The 18,609-nt window shown below is 33.6% G+C and overlaps 1 long non-coding RNA gene across 2 annotated transcripts; it reads right to left on the bottom strand.

The window, feature by feature from the left end:
• Positions 1-209: 209 nt before the first annotated feature.
• LOC126887918 (uncharacterized) lies at positions 210-6,617 on the bottom strand. 2 transcript variants are annotated; one of them, XR_007699286.1, is made up of 3 exons: positions 6,192-6,617; positions 1,497-5,732; positions 210-1,037 (listed from the first exon to the last, which is right to left on the bottom strand). It is a non-coding gene; the product is annotated as an uncharacterized LOC126887918 (long non-coding RNA). The 2 variants fall into 2 exon arrangements; XR_007699285.1 differs by having other exon boundaries at positions 210-5,732.
• Positions 6,618-18,609: the final 11,992 nt, after the last annotated feature.

Below are 18,609 nucleotides of genomic sequence, written 5' to 3'. Positions count from 1 at the left end.
CAAAGAAAGAAGAAGAAAAAAGGGCGCCAACTCGAACGAACAACTCGGCTCTCAGAACCAAGAAGTTGGACAGGTTCGAGATTTTGAAATAACGAACAACAGGAACTCTATGACACTGGTTACAACCACCTGAAATATAAAATACTAAATACTGATCTTGTCTTGCTATGTTATATACTGGTAATACAGACTGAAATAAAACACCAACCTTAATACATACAAATATATTAATAATAAATATTAAATAATAACACTTTACATATAACGCAACGTAATAACAGTGATAGTGGATGGGGAAAAGATAAAATAGGACCGCAAAGGCCACTCAACAAGCAATTATCCACTATCACTGGCCAAGCAAAAGTATTAAAATCAAAATCCAAATCAAAAGTCCGTTGGAATAGCAAAAAGGTCTATATAAATGAGTTGGTCAGTGACTCTTTATATATTTTACAAAAAAAACCTACGAGACGTATTCCCTATTTAAAATCCGCGACAAAATTTTACAACCCGATTCCCTATTAAATTTTAAGATACAATTATTTATGATTATTAAACAAGACCTGATTTTATTTATTTTAACTAACTCCTACTTATACTGAATCAAAAAGAAAAAAAAACAACAACCTAAAACCCTATCTATCACGAAAATATATGTACTCTTCCTAATCGTATGCATACGAAAAGTTTACAATGTAGCAAATATATCTTACCCAAAAGTAAATAATGAAAAAGTAAATAAACTTAGCTTTTACACAACAGTCGGTTAAAAGTAGGGTTGCAAGTCCATGGAGATGAATTCCGTAGGAAATTCCCTTTTGGCACGATAAAATGGTTGGCTGCTGTGGTGAGTAAGTCCTACTGCAAGGTCCTGGGTGAAGATGCTGGTTGTAATAAAATCCGGTATGGTGTATTATCCAACAAAAACAGCCCACTCTAGGGATAAACCATCACAGAGTGGCTAGCAATCTAACTAGGTAGTACATAATCAACGTGATAGAGTCACGTTGTGTGACTAAATAACTAAGTTACGGGATCTAAAATAAAGTTTATTTAATTAGTTATGATGTATTTCAAGAACAGTAGCAGTACATATTGAACAGGCCCAAACAAAAACACCAAATATTAGGTAGGTTAGGTATTCATATGTCATGTCAAAATTTCTGAAGTTTACTTCAATTCAGACATGACAGGGACGTGCGCATTAGATGGGCGTGACAGAAGGCTGTATAGATACTCGTTAAAACTTTTTATAAATCACAGATAAAAAAACTTAAATAAAAAGCCTAACGATCAGGTATAAAAGATATTAAAATTTAGGTTTGGACACTAGAAAAAACTATGGCCTTGATTGAATGTTCCTTTCAAATATTTAAGGATAATATGAGCTATAATATGGAATTTATGTGGTAAATTACTCTAACAAAAGATCTAACTACAATGATGCATTGGATTTCACAACGAAGGAATGAGAGATAAATGTATTATGTACTTACTGAAACAAGGCAGGCACGCCGGAATATCCACTTCTGTTATGTGAAGAAGTCCAAAGACATGTTTAACTTTGGTTATCTAGTTTTGTAGATGGGATTAGCTGACGCTTAATTTCCTTCTAATTATTTGATTTCCATCGAAAATTTGTTTCAATCCCGTCACTTAAAAGTGAGAATAACCTCACTCGCGGCGCGCCATCCGCCCTTCGAGCCGTTTCCTGACCAACTGCTGTTCAATGTTATCGGAAATCGATTCGTATCGATCCGATAGAAACATGCGCGGTGCTTTCCTCTTGCTTCGCTGCGAAAATAGGCACCTAGGCGATTAAATAGGCGTCTCCAAAGAATTTTCTAGAGGGGTATTTTTAATGAAATATAATTGAATGAATCGAAAATCGTAATTAATTTTAAATGGTCCGTAGCATAACTGCTACATTCTCCCTTATCTCCAGCAAAAAAAAAGGAAAACTCCACAAGTTTCCTTTTTTTTTATTTTCCAGAACTAACTGACGCTAGGGCGAACCTGAGGGTGGACACGGTAAAGGAGTAACGTTGTGGGATAAAAACATAATGATGGTAGGCTCAACAGTCATACTATTTGCTGAGGGGACAGAACAAAAATCAGGAACGAAGTCATACATAGTATAGAGGCCACGTGAGATATATTTAATCATATTTGCAGAAAGTATAGAACATAGAAGGGATGTGTAACTGACCGACATGAGTTATTCAACAAGATAATTTACTTTAATTTAGTAAAACCAAAGATAGAGAAAAACAAATAATTACACGTTAATCACTTACATTCTAAATATAATTATACAACCTTATAGAGTAAGTCAACTCTTAACACTACTTACTATCTGCATTCTCAAGTGTTAGTAACCCATCATTAAATCTAAATTACAGGTGTGTATTAACAACACCTAACACAGTATAACCAAGAACCATACACAACAATCAACATATCAAATTTACCCAACATTGATACTAGAGCGAACAAATTCTACTAATCACCCGAGAATTCAATGAGGGACTAATTCATCAAGACTAGTTGAAACTACATTACTACAAAGCTAAACATAAATAATGATATGGTTCTGGATATCACCAACAACTAAAAATCAAGGTAAAAGATAATCCTTAACATCTACTCTCTTGAGCAGTGATAGGAAGACACAATCTAGGTAAAGATACTAGCAAGCCCACTATACTCATGGTATAGAGTATGCTAAAAGGTAAAGATAATTGCAAGCCCACATCTACTCGTGGTAGAGGGTATGCACAAAAGGTAAGATATAATTAGGGTCCTAACTGTAATACCTAAACTGCACTATTGACGTGATCCAATTCTTTACTCACGACAAGCACAGAGAAGGACAGATTCTTAGGACTTTATAATAATCAAGATAAAGATAAGATATACATTCAATCAGATATAGATAAGAGATGCACTCATCAAGGTAAAGGTACGAGATAAACTCAAGGTAAAGATAAACTCACTTCAGGTAAAGGTAAAGTCACTTCAGGTAAAGATAAAGATAAACTCACTTCAGGTAAAGGTAAAGATAAGCTCACCTCAGGTAAAGGTAAAGATAAGCTCACTTCAGGTAAAGGTAAACTCACTTCAGGTAAAGGTAAAGTCACTTCAGGTAAAGATAAACTCACTTCAGGTAAAGGTAAAGATAAGCTCACCTCAGGTAAAGGTAAAGATAAGCTCACTTCAGGTAAAGGTAAACTCACTTCAGGTAAAGGTAAAGTCACTTCAGGTAAAGATATGTTAAAACTCAAATCATTTAAAAGATAACAGCATAGGAGATGACAACCAAGTTAAACAGACTTACTTACTGCTGAATATCAGAACGATCCAATTCTAGATGACACATTCTAATTTCAACCTAAGAGACACTCTGGGAACAACTTATAGATATTAATGTATTTCTGAGCCAAGTGAAGTGCACAAGTTCGGGGTGATCAGTCCTGAACCCACGCTAAACCCTGACACAGTAAAGCGACTACATAAGCTTTATGGGCATGGTCCGCGCGAAACCATATAAGACCATAAGTAAATCAAAGAAAATATTTTTTTTTTGAAAAGTGTTTTCCAATTATCCCTGTAAATACTTATTTAACCCAGAATTCAAGATGGGGAAAATTCCCATTATCCATCCTGTACTCCTATGGTATATAGTTTGGACTTTCAAGAGGCAACTCACAGCAAAATGAACAAGTCCAAAACTAAGATATTAGTCAACATTAAGATAAGATAAAATAAGATAAAAGGCACAACAACAGATGTTAACTAGGTAAACAAAATAAATAAAAAGATTTTATACCTTAACGATGCCATTATAAACAACTGGGAAATAAACACGAGAATGAGATAAAATGTAAGTAGGTAAAGTTTAACTTACTCTCTGTCCTCAAGTTAATGTTGTGAGTGGATACCTATACCAGTAATGTTTATTTGTTTGGTCCAGTCGTGAAATCCGTTGAAATGTACTGCTACAACTTCCGATAAACCTAAAATCGAAAAAACTTTTAATTCAAGGTAGTGATTCACTTTTAATGCTATTCCGGACTTGTAAAATAGCTAAATTCAAGATATTCAAATTTTCAATTTATTTATTATTAATTCAAAATAATTATTTGACCAATCAAAACAAAGCAATCCATTCAGTCAACACAGTATACCATAGCAAAACAAGTTTATTCAAGATATAGATACAAGATACTGTCCAAAAAAAAATTGAAGTATAAACTAAACGTTAAAATGAAAATCTAAAAACACAGGCACTGAAACCACCAAGATAAAACCAAAAGTTAAAGAAAATATTTTTAAAGCCAAAAATGTAAAAGAAGCTACACGTTGGGTCTAGCCAATTGAACCCTCTTTACTCTGGGTATAGAGATTTTTGAAGAGAAGAACTGACTAAAGATGGGTAAAATAAATGATAAGAGATTTAAGACAAAAGAAGAGGGGCTTAGCTCAGAAGGAAAAAAAATCAAAAGGGCAGAGAGACACTAAATCTCAAGTGAGTATTCGGGCTAGCTTCAATACACCGAATATTGGCTTTGGAGATATGAGAAGAAAATTTGGTAATGAAATGATAGTAACTAGGAAGGAAATGAGACTGTTAATACAAAAATGGAAGGAAAATAGATAAGAATGCTAGAGATAAAATAATATCGAGTTACAACAAAGAAAGAAGAAGAAAAAAGGGCGCCAACTCGAACGAACAACTCGGCTCTCAGAACCAAGAAGTTGGACAGGTTCGAGATTTTGAAATAACGAACAACAGGAACTCTATGACACTGGTTACAACCACCTGAAATATAAAATACTAAATACTGATCTTGTCTTGCTATGTTATATACTGGTAATACAGACTGAAATAAAACACCAACCTTAATACATACAAATATATTAATAATAAATATTAAATAATAACACTTTACATATAACGCAACGTAATAACAGTGATAGTGGATGGGGAAAAGATAAAATAGGACCGCAAAGGCCACTCAACAAGCAATTATCCACTATCACTGGCCAAGCAAAAGTATTAAAATCAAAATCCAAATCAAAAGTCCGTTGGAATAGCAAAAAGGTCTATATAAATGAGTTGGTCAGTGACTCTTTATATATTTTACAAAAAAAACCTACGAGACGTATTCCCTATTTAAAATCCGCGACAAAATTTTACAACCCGATTCCCTATTAAATTTTAAGATACAATTATTTATGATTATTAAACAAGACCTGATTTTATTTATTTTAACTAACTCCTACTTATACTGAATCAAAAAGAAAAAAAAAAACAACAACCTAAAACCCTATCTATCACGAAAATATATGTACTCTTCCTAATCGTATGCATACGAAAAGTTTACAATGTAGCAAATATATCTTACCCAAAAGTAAATAATGAAAAAGTAAATAAACTTAGCTTTTACACAACAGTCGGTTAAAAGTAGGGTTGCAAGTCCATGGAGATGAATTCCGTAGGAAATTCCCTTTTGGCACGATAAAATGGTTGGCTGCTGTGGTGAGTAAGTCCTACTGCAAGGTCCTGGGTGAAGATGCTGGTTGTAATAAAATCCGGTATGGTGTATTATCCAACAAAAACAGCCCACTCTAGGGATAAACCATCACAGAGTGGCTAGCAATCTAACTAGGTAGTACATAATCAACGTGATAGAGTCACGTTGTGTGACTAAATAACTAAGTTACGGGATCTAAAATAAAGTTTATTTAATTAGTTATGATGTATTTCAAGAACAGTAGCAGTACATATTGAACAGGCCCAAACAAAAACACCAAATATTAGGTAGGTTAGGTATTCATATGTCATGTCAAAATTTCTGAAGTTTACTTCAATTCAGACATGACAGGGACGTGCGCATTAGATGGGCGTGACAGAAGGCTGTATAGATACTCGTTAAAACTTTTTATAAATCACAGATAAAAAAACTTAAATAAAAAGCCTAACGATCAGGTATAAAAGATATTAAAATTTAGGTTTGGACACTAGAAAAAACTATGGCCTTGATTGAATGTTCCTTTCAAATATTTAAGGATAATATGAGCTATAATATGGAATTTATGTGGTAAATTACTCTAACAAAAGATCTAACTACAATGATGCATTGGATTTCACAACGAAGGAATGAGAGAAAAATGTATTATGTACTTACTGAAACAAGGCAGGCACGCCGGAATATCCACTTCTGTTATGTGAAGAAGTCCAAAGACATGTTTAACTTTGGTTATCTAGTTTTGTAGATGGGATTAGCTGACGCTTAATTTCCTTCTAATTATTTGATTTCCATCGAAAATTTGTTTCAATCCCGTCACTTAAAAGTGAGAATAACCTCACTCGCGGCGCGCCATCCGCCCTTCGAGCCGTTTCCTGACCAACTGCTGTTCAATGTTATCGGAAATCGATTCGTATCGATCCGATAGAAACATGCGCGGTGCTTTCCTCTTGCTTCGCTGCGAAAATAGGCACCTAGGCGATTAAATAGGCGTCTCCAAAGAATTTTCTAGAGGGGTATTTTTAATGAAATATAATTGAATGAATCGAAAATCGTAATTAATTTTAAATGGTCCGTAGCATAACTGCTACACATCGATTATATCAAATGCAAACAAGAATCTCTTTTCTGTTTTTATTTTTTTCACCGCCTTATAAAGGTGAATGGAGTCGTCATTAACAACATTAGATATGCGGATGACAACATATGACACTGTTATCTTAGTTATCTTAGCCGAAATTATAGAAGATTTTTAATGACTGGTGAACACAATAGCGGTGTATGGTCAAAAATACGGTTTAACAATGAACATCAAAAAGACAAAATTTATGAAAATATCTAAAATTCAAAGAAATAACGAAAATCAGCTCATAAACGGAACCAACTCCTTAAAACAATTATCAACTCCACAAATGATTACACGCAGTAAATTAAAATTAGAATAGAAAAGCTAGAGCAAATTTTAACAAAATGAGAAGAGTGTTCTGCACAAGAGATTTAAAGTTAGAGCTAAGAGTTAGGTTAGCTAGGTGCTACGTTTTCTTGACTTTGATTTATGGAATTGAAGCTTGGACCTTGAATGCGACATCAATGAAAAAACTAGAATCATTCTAGCTGTAGGTGTACAGAAGAATTCTGTAAATATCGTGGACAGGACAGAATACGTCACAAACAAAGAGGTTATCAGACACATTACCATGGGAACAGAGATACAACTTGCTCCAACTCATTATGCAGGAAAAGATCCAAGGAAAAAGTAGTACAAGGAGACGTAGAATATCATGACTGCGCAACCTGAGCGAATGGCTAGGATATACATCAAATTAACTTTTCAGAGCAGCCGTCTTCGAAGTCCGAATAGCTATGACGATTATCGAAGTACGTCGCGGAGATTGCACCTGAAGAGGAAGAATAACTGCCTTACTTCTCATCAGTACCTCAGTACCTCACTGGTAACTCATCATAGCCCGATCAAAGAACCATCTGACCCCAAAAAAAATAAAGGAAGGATGAAAATTTGGGAATAGGTAGTTGAAATTGTCTATTATTATATAAGAAAAAGTTTACAATTCTACATCCCCTCCATTTTACAAAAATGCAGGGGAATACCCCCTCTCGAAGATGAAAAAAATACATTCAAAATAAGACCGGAATTGCAGAAAATGACTAATTCTAAACAACTTTTTTCCTCTAGAGTTTTTTCACTAAGTCAATACTTTTCAAAAGTAAGTATTTTAGAGAAAAAAATATTCTTAGCAAAAATATAGCCCATAAAAATTAAAAAAAAAGGTGTATACATGAGGTTTGTAGACCCAGTAGAAGCAGAGTTGAAGCTAATGAAAAGTAGGTTCTTCTTCGTTAAATTCCAAATCGAATATTTCAATGTGAAATAACGCAAAAACAGAGCACTTTTAGGGGAAAATTCATTTCAACTTTTTTAAAGTGTTTAAAAAAAGGTTTATTTTTGTTTTTAAAAAAAACTTGTAATATTAAAAGTAAATGAATTACGCTCAAAATATTGTTGGTCCCTTTTATTTTTTGGTAAAAAAATCGCGAAAATCACCCCCTAATTAGCATCACATATAAATTTTAACATTATCACTTCACAAGTTACTTTGTCTATGTATTATTTATATGATCTGTAAGTTTCATCGGTTCAAAGTGCTTCGTTTTGAAAAAGCTGTAGTTAAAATGGCTTGAACGAGTAACTAATCACAAGTTTAGGCAAATTTTGAACAGCCATAGCATAACCAATTTTTGTCTAAAAAGAAAACAAAAAATCAAAAATATTCAGAAAAGCAAAACGTACATATTATTACTCTTTGAGATTTTTGGTATTCCTAATTGTTTTAAGTTAATTCCATAAACGATTACGATTTTTTTCAAAATAAAAAAAATGTTTTATTTTAAACCCAATTTTTTCAAAACTGAGCACTTTGGATGAATGAAACTTATAGATAATATAAACAATACGTAAGTAAAGTAACTTTTAAACCGGTAACGATTAATTTTATTTGAGAAGCTAATTAAGGGGTGATTTTCGCCATTTTTTTACCAAAAAATAAAAGGGACCAACAATATTTTGAGCGTAACTCACTTACTTTTAATGTTAGAAGTATTTTTAAAAAACAAAAATAAACCTTTTTTAAACACTTTAAAAAGTTATAATTAATTTTCCCCGAAAAGTGTTCCGTTTTTTGGTTATTTCACATTGAAATATTCGATTTGGAATTTAACGAAGAAGAACCAACTTTTCATTAGCTGCAACTCTGCTTCTACTGGGTCGGCAGACCTCACGCATATACCATTTTTTTTTTCAGTTTTTTATAAGCTATATTTTTACTAAGAATATTTTTTTCGCTAAAATACTTACTTTTTGAGTTATCTCCGAAAAACCGTCCAAAAACATTTTTTTTTGGTTAAAAATGAATACATTTATTTGCAAATAACTCGAAAAGTATTGACTTAGTAAAAAAACTCTATAGAACAAAAGCTACTTAGAATTAGTCATTTTATCCAATTCCGGACTTATTTTAAACGTATATTTTTTCACCCCCGAGAAAAAATTTTTCACCTCGTATTTTCCAATTTTTGTAAAATGGAGGGGATGTAGAATTGTAAACTTTTTCTTATATAATAAATATAATAATAGACGATTTCAACTATGTACCTATTGCCAAATTTTCATCCTTCCTTTATTTTTTTGGAGGTTTTCTAAAAATTGTGCGTTCCCTGATCGGGCTATCAGTTACCAATGCTCTTAATTTTCCATCCAGAAAGCAAGCTATTGTAGTCATTGAAAATTTAAAATTAGAATATGTACCTTATATCAGTGGGATCAGTTATATCTTCAAAAGATATCTATATAATGTTCTACTGTTTAGCTAAGAACATACTTTGTATTTATTTATCTAAAGAAGATTTGTTAACGAATTTATTATTATTCATCAAGGAACAGTGGCGCACCCAGGGGGGTTTTGGGGGTTAAAACCCCTCCCAGGGCATATAAAGAACAGTAGGAAAACATAACTGTTCTTTAACAAACTATACAAAAAAAATTTTGTGTCCAAGTAAACCCCCCCCCAGAGGAAAATTCTAGGTGTAAAACCCCCCTAGAGGAAAATTCTAGGTGCGCCACTGTCAAGGAAACATCAGAGTAAATAATTAAATAATACCAGCAAAAAGATTAATTATTATAAGAATATAACATTCCTGTTATATTTGTAAATAATCGACCATATTATCGACCATATATCGGCCACAAAGTGTTTATCATATAAACAACTCTAATTAATAATAACTCCAGTTCAGTAGAAGAAGGAAAAAACATAACCTCTTCAACAGCTTGATGGTTAGACACCGTTTTGAACATAATTTCTTCCATAATCTTTTTGAAAACGATTTCCGGAGTGGAAATATAATCGTCAGTTTTTTTAGGTAAAAATGTAATTGGCATTACAATCAACTAGGTAATCCGCTTTAATCACACTATTCAAAAAATAAGGTATTAGAATAATCAAGAAAAGTTATTATTTATTATAAACTATTTCCACAAAAAACGCATTAACTCTGATAAGATATATTATGTCATTATTAATTATAAATATGTTTGCTTTATTCTGTTATTAGTTGTTTAAAAGTGTGAACTAAAATGTAATTTTCTTAAAACACCTTTAAATACAATGGTTTAAAAAAATACTTCCTAATTAATTAGGAATATAATCCCAGGAACTCCAAAATGCATATTTATAAAGTACAAAAACATTTACATACAAATAAATAAAAAGTATTTTTAAATACAAAGACAAAATTAGTGGAATACTTTTTTACACTTTTTAATAGCTGTTTTAGGAAGGACGTTATGCAAATCAATATTTGTGTCTAAACAAATTCGTGAAGACTATAATATCAAACACATAAAACTTAATAATAAGATTCTTCTTCTTCTTCTTTTTGTATAACATGACTCATGTCTGTTTTTTCAATGTGCCTCCAGTAAGTTGTCGTTCAATTGTTTTCGTGGTCTTCCCACTGGTCATCTTCCTATTAGGGAACCGTCTCTTGCTGCCCTTACTACTCTATTTGTTGTCATTCGACTTATGTGGTCATTCCATTCTATTCGTCTGTTTCTTACCCTGTTATTAATGTTGCCAACCTTGCATCTCCATGGTATATCTGTACTTTTAGCTCTGTCCCATAGAGTCTTACCATCGATTTTTCGAAGGGCTTTCATCTCCGCTGTTTCGAGCAATCTTTTTGTCCTCTCTGTGTCCTGCGCGTATGTTATTGTTGGTCTGATGACTGTTTTGTAAATTCTACCTTTCATTTATTTTTAGATATTTTTATTTCTACATCTTCCACTTCTGTGTCGAGTTTTTCACAGCTGGATAGTGTGATGCCTCTAGATATTTAAACTCCATCACTTGTTCTATTATCTGACCATCCAGCTCCAATTTACACTTTATGGGATTTGCTGTTATCACCATAACCAAGAATTGTCACAACAAAAACTAGAATGAAAAAGGAAGACCTGAACATCATCGGAGATCAAGAAAATAACAAGCCTCAAACCACAAGTGAAATCTTTTATGACGAATTACAACAACTAGTAGATCAAGTTAGAGGAAAGTTGATAATACTAGGTAACCAAGTAATACCCGGAATTATGCAACACCATAATGAAAATGTTGAAAAGGGAAAATGGAGAACTGATGATAAACTTCTGCACGAATAACGTGAGGAGTTTATTTAAATTATTTATTTATTTAAGGTATTTATTTATTTATTTAAAGTAAGGAGTTTATTTAATTTTTTATTAGCCTCAATTTTGATAATAATATCTTTTTTGTAAAAACTTATAGTTTTTGAGTTATTTATGAAAAATCGGTTAAAACATGCATTTTTCTCTCCAAAAATTAAAATCTTTGATCTTTAATAACTCAAAAAGTTTTGATTTATTTCAATAACTCTATATAACAAATTTTCCTTATAATTTGTCCCTCTACCGAATTGTGGGGTTATTTTTAATAAAATAATTTTTACCCCGAGGAGGGGTGGCATTGACCCCCAGGGTAAAAGCGCAAGTTGGCATCATGTCATTTTTGTTCCTTGAGATATTCTCTAACCACTCACCAATTTTCATGCAAATCGATGGAGGTTAAACGAAATCGGAGCTAATGGCTCATATCCACCTTCAGTGACTGCACTAATACTCCGGTATTATAAAAAATTCAGACTTAACGCAATTATATGAAATGATCGTAGTTTAGAGACGAATTTATTCATTTAAACTTTATTGCATTTTAATGACATTATATTTTCCATAAGAAGTGTGAGGTGTCCTTTACAAAAAGGAACAGGTTTTTTTGCATTACAATCAAGATTATCGTTTTCAGGATCAGCGCAGTTATCATCACGAATAGGCAATGTTTTGAGCATATTTATTCAAAGCAGAGTGTGCAAGAGATTTAAGCGAATAATTGCAACATGATTCCCACAGCCTCAGCTCATTCCCCATATCTTCCACGATTTTTGAAAAAACTCACACTCTTTTGCCATGTAAAATTTAAAGTAATTTGAAATGCTAATCATTATTTTCGTGCCGAAAAGCGGATTCATGGCGATTGCTATAACTCTCATGAACTGAGGCTGAAAAGACGGCATTTGATTCGTTTGCATTCACGGGAAATCTTTTAGAGAACTATTCGGCAGGAAATATTTATTTGGGGATATCTTGTCCGGAATTTTTGTGGGGATTTTTTGTCCAAAAAAATTTGTGGGGATTATTTGTCCGGGATTTTTTGTCTGGGGATTTTTTATCCGGGATTATTTGTCCGTGGATTATTTGTCCTATCTTCGTTATTACACACAAAAAACTTTTTCAATGAAAGTCTACTCCGTGGTATGATCTATCTTCTTCTTTAATTTCTTCTCTCAGTGCTAAGTTGATACAAAAGCATACATTCAGCTAACGACAGAAATTCAACGTAAAATGACAACAACAGTAATTATTTTAATACTTCTTTCAGAAGTAATTTCAAGCATACTTGGTGCTTGGTAGCTAAATACATTTATAATGCCCAACTACTGTTTCAGTGAGCTGTGTAATTTCCCAAATTACTATAACTAAATACAACAAAAGCAAATCTCCAACTTTAATTCGAATCGAGCTGGTATTCGACTAAAACAAAATACATTTAAGCCATTAATGCCTAATGGCATTATAATTATTAATATGTGGCGGCCATGATTAAAAACTGAATTCAGTATGTCAAGAAGGCAACGCTCACTTAATAACTAGTATCATGACAGGCAGTGGCGCTGCCTGACTTATTGCGATTATCAACCGAATAGTTCAGAATAAAGGATTCGCAAGATGTCTTAGGATGGGAAAGTGAAAAACGACGTCAGAGGTACAATAACACCGAGCTGAAAGGAGATGAGGATGGCAGTTCAACTCCAAAAAATGACTTATTATAAACTTATTGAACGGATCTTAAAAAAAAAGAACAAAATGCCTCCTCTAGAATCTAGAAGCTCCATTGCTTTTTTAGTAAAACAGACATCTAAGCAATGTTTCGATTAATGATATCAACACTCCGAGATACGATTTATGACGAAGATCAGGAATATCTTATAAGAAATTAAAGAAATTTATTTGAGGTGGACACAGAGAATGTATGAATGGAGACAAAGAGAACGACAAGCAGCATAAGAAGACCTCAAAAGAGATGGGTACATATAAGAGCGTGTCAGGCAAACAGTGGAATAGATTGGTGCGCTATAAAGATATGTACAGCCGGTTCCTAAAAAAACTGATACGACTCTTGGTAAGATTTGATCATTTTGACCAGTGTATGATTGGTCTGACATTTTATTATATTTATTATGACAGACAAATAATAAAATAAACAAACAAACAGCCATTTTTTGAGGTTGAACCGGTTAAACAGAATAAGTTATCTGACAAATTTTAAGATTTGGCAGTGACAGTGACAGCATGTAAATAAAAAGTATTTATCCTTCAAAATACACTGCTCAATTTTCTACAAAATACGCTTTAAGAGTCGTATCAGTTTTTTTGGGAACTAGCTGTACATGGGAGCAGGCGCGGATCTAGAAATTCATAATAGGGGGGGGGCAGACTTACCTCAAATAATTATATTTTCCAGATTTAGCCATACGACTCACACTTACTCTAAGGATAAAATACACTATATAATCCCAGATACCTACGGTAGCAAAAGGATTGATAGACAATTCACGACTATTAATCTCACTGGTCGTTCTTTACCATAAAGATTAACCTTTCTACCATCAATGGGTAGGTACGCATGGATTATCTAGTAAAATACAAATTTTTATATCTTTATTGTATCGCAAATTTGAAACGTGACTTTTCATGAAATAAGGTTTATACCCAGTGTAATGTATTTGCATTTTAAAATATCATTTTTGTTATTCTTTGAATTGAGAAAAAAATATTTCCGTTGTTTATGGTTCCACCGATACCCAAAGAAATGCGCCTGCAGATTATCTTTCAGAGAAGGGTGTTTTATTAGATTTTATGGCTTCTTTTAATTGTTTGGAAGCGGTTGTCGGGTAATTTCGTGTTGTAGAGATGGCTTAAAGTTTAGAGTTAACAGAAAAAAATAATAAATAATAAAAGAATACTTATAGACTAAATACAATAGGGTGTCTATGGACCCGTTGACCCCCCTGTATCCGCGCCTGCATGGGAGCAATTGGAGAGATGGAGCATACATACTTCCTCAGCGCTATAACCATTGGTAGGTTTTAGTTTCTAACTTATTTAATTGATGGATTCGACCGTTACTTGATGGAAGTGCATTTTATCTAATAATAAAACACTGAAAACGTTTGTTTCCTATACTTCCGCAGAATTTATTATAACTAAGTGACTACAGCTGTTTCGGCAGAGTGCCTTTCTCAAGTGATATAGTTTACAATGTGTTTGCCTTTTTAAGTCTTCAACTGAAGAGGTTGAGGATTGGGGAGCTGTTTGTCTCGAGTTGGTCATTCAGAATTATATCTGTATTTTTCAGTTTATTAATTTCCATAGATTCTAAAAAAGATAGCTTAAGGCCTTTATTTTGAATATGCAGAATTTGAAACTCTTCATTGAAAGAATAATTATGATCTAGGAAGAACTTATTTCCTTGTTAGTGTTCGTTCCCTTTCACCGTTTGACCTGCATCTCTCCTAAATTTTCCTCCACGTCCTGTAGGCTGTGGTGATCGTTTTTTTTACCTACCCATCTTCCTTGAGATTTACATTCTTCCGTACAATATCTTCTTCTATAGATTCTTCGGTTTATTTTTCTTTCAAATATTTGAGTGATGGAACATTATGTATTTAACACGAATAACTAACCAGGCTGATAAAGTAAAATATAAATTAAAACCACTTCTTAGAAACTCAGAAGTTTCTTTTACCACGGATTTTTGGATAAATCCTATATACTCAAAATTGTCAAAATTTGGCAGTAAGGTACAGCAGAACATACGATATTAATAACAAATAGTGATGGACTGATCGAGATGTTATAGAATAAATGTATGTTTGATACAGATTTTGAGATAGAAATACATATTAAGCTGTTTTTTCCTACCAGTCAGCTTTTTCTCGAGTCGTTTGTACTGTTTCCAATACCGCCAGCTAATTTCCAATACCGCTAATTATTAGATCCATTCCTGAACTGGTCTGGATTTGCAATTCCTAGGGACGTTCGTAATCGTACTTCCTGGGGACGTCTGATTAAAGTCCCATTACATTCTGACTCAGTGGGATCTGAAACAGACGTCCTGGGGACGTCCACAATCGTACTTCCTGGGGACGTCTGGATTTGAAATTCCTGGGGACGTCCGATTGAGGTCCCTGTACATTCGGACTTAATTGGGACCTGAAACGGACGTCCTTGGGACGTCCTGTGCTCTTTGGGTAGGACTTTAAGCGTTCCAGCAATTTTTGTATTTTTTTGGTGGTCAAAGCCATTTTATTAGTTTTCTATAATTATTTTTTGAAAGGATAGTCATATTATTTAAGGTGGTTAGGTAATTGTTTCTCGATAGAGCTACTTATTTAAAGTTTTATATATTTCCTAGCAGTAGCAGTTGTTGCTTTGGTCTTCTATATCAACTTGTTAGTAATTAAAACGATGCATTTATATATTTATATGCGTTATGCGTTACCACAGACGTTGTCCAATGTCGTGAAATATTTGTTCCTCCACTCCACATGTAGGTGGCGCCGCTGTCCGACTGGACTGGTGTAATGAAGCAGTGAAGGCCACTTTTGATTTGTTCATTTAATAATAATTAGAGTTGTCCTTTTGTATTCCGCCTGTAATGGATTTTATGATTTCATGATATTATCTACCTACTAATTGAAATATAATTAATATTTTATGTGCACTTGTATGATAACTCTACAATTTAAATGATACCAAATTAAATAGCCACCGTTCGACTTGGGATCATTTAAAAATGTCCGAATCGAAAAACAGATAAATAGATTTTAATTGGACAAAAAGGTTTGAATTATTTGTTGCAGAGCTGTATTATGTTTACTATTTCGATATAATTATATTTTTATTTGAATATCGCTTCAAGGAGCTTTATAATAAGTAGGAGGAATGTAAAATTCTGTTCTGAAGAAATCCACATAAATTTTTGAGAACAAACGAAAGTGGTAGCTAAACATAATATAAATATACTATTGATTATATCCAAAAAAAAAGAAGGACTAAAAGGAACTGCAACGTTAAAGGGTTTTGTTACTTGATATTGTCAATGGCCCACCAAATATGAAAAAATCGCGGAGCGCTACCCAGGCCTCAGGGGTGGGCGAACTGGGTGGATGCCCAGGGCGGAAAATTTAGGGGCGGCAAATTTTAGAGGACAGCTAATTTTTGAAATTAAAGAAATAATGAATTTATGTTTTAATGTTAGAAAAAATCAATATTATGAACAAAAGCGGCAAAAATGCAATTGCAAGATCGTGAATCAAATACTTAAGTAAACAATAACAATTGCAAGGTTCATTCGATGGGAAATCGACAACACCGCCTTCTTCTTCATCGCAAGAGAATAGTGGGGGTTTGTCTATCGTGGCTGAATGGATCAAGCAATCCAAAACCAATGAAAAACTAGTGGGTAAAAAGAGAATAGTGGGTTCACAACTACCCCTCCCCTACTCTCAATCCCAGGATCGTTTTTCAGGTGCAGTAACACCGACGGAGAACTGATATCTGTTGACTCGTGATTTTGTAGCCTAATACCAAGTTTCCATAGATCATAGATATGCCGTTAACAATTTTATTGTGTGTTTGTATTTCGTTTAATTGTATGGGCTCGTGGGTATTTTACTGTGTTTAGTTTTTAAATCAATTTTGGTCAATGGTTGTATAGTGTAGTTTCCGTACCGGTGTGTGCCAGGATACGACTAAGTGTTTAGCGTTATTAAAAATAATTGTGTAAGTGCAATAATGGATGGTAAAAAACGTCTTTCTGGAAGTCAGTACAAGAAAAAGAGAGCAGAGAAAGAGATTGACACAAAAAGCTTACAATTTCCTTAGGTAAATTCTTAAAACCGTTACACATTGATGCTGACAATATTTCTCAAAAAAGAGAACATACAGCTGCTACCGCTCCCTTTGAGTCTGACAACATTCACCCAGACGTAGGCCCATCATTTGCATCCACGTCTGTTGGCGCTCCCTCCCAGTCCAACGGTAGTCACCTAGGACTATCATCAGCATCTACGTCGGCTACTGATGACACTACTACTGTCACAGATAACAATGTTATTATGTATTGATTATATTATTATTATTATGTATTTATGTAAAGAGGGTGATCACTGGATCTCCCTCTACAGGTCAAAATTTTCAATTTTTGTCAAATAATTTACCTATTGTTCTCAGTTGAGGACAGATTGTAAATATTACATTAAATAAAAAAAAAAAAAAAAAAAAAAAAAAAATGTATTGATTATGATCCAACAAAGTGGCTCAATAAAATTAATGATTTTGTTAGAACATCTTTGGTAACAAGAGGCCCCCACCAAAATTATTCGTTGCAGAGGCTCAGTTATACCCGAAAGAAAATTCAGATCGTATATTTGCAACTAACTATTACAGTTACAAAATGCGAAATGGTGAAACTGTTGAGAGAAAGTGGTTAATTTATTCTAAGACAAACAATTCGTATTAAACATATGGCTTAAGCTTTGTCCAGCTCCAGCTCATTTACAGTCATAGCGACAGTGGGTAGAACTAAAAATTAGACTAAAATCGGGCCAAACCATAGATGAAGAAACACAAAAAGTTCTAAATTCAGGAAGTCATCATTTTAAAAATGTAATAGAATGACTTACATCAATGATAGAGTTTTTAGCACAGCAGTGTCTTCCATTGAGGGCCGATTGTGATAAACTTTTTCATTACAAGAATAGTAATTTTTTAAAGCTTTTTGAGCTATTTGGAAAATTTTATTCTGCTTTACAAGCGCACATTAAGAGAACAACGAATGATAGTAAAAAGCAACATCGCTACTTGGGAAAACGTATTCAAAACGAAATAATTCAGCTCCTCCATGACCAAATCAGAAATAAAATTTTAAAATTACCACTGAAGAAACCACTGGCTTGGGATTTACGGAAGTTATTTTGCAAAAACTGAATGAACCAGCAATACCTTTGGAAAATATGAGATAAGAAGGGTGTGATAATAAGGCAAAATGCAAAATAATTTAGCACAAAGCACAGATCAATAAAAATACAATCGTGGTTTAAGTTGGGTATCGAGGAAGGAAGGTGATGAGTCATGGGTCTACCATCAAGGGGGGCGGCCTTCGCCGATCTTGTCCAGGGAGACAAAATCCCTAGAGCCGGGCCTGGTGCTACTATTTAAAGATGTGCGTTTTTGAGAAAGGGGTAAATTGGTCCTAAGTATGAAAAACAATAAAGGTGTAGGCAGCAATGGTATTACTGCAGAATTAATCAAGCATGGGGGAGAAGCACTTATAACACGGATATGTAACTGCTGGCTGCTGACAAA

The sequence above is a fragment of the Diabrotica virgifera genome, chromosome 7, assembly GCF_917563875.1.
Source record: "Diabrotica virgifera virgifera chromosome 7, PGI_DIABVI_V3a".
NCBI classification, from domain to species: Eukaryota; Metazoa; Arthropoda; class Insecta; order Coleoptera; family Chrysomelidae; genus Diabrotica; species Diabrotica virgifera.
The sequence above is the reverse complement of the archived record's forward strand: the minus strand, read 5'-3'. Positions and strand labels throughout refer to the sequence as shown.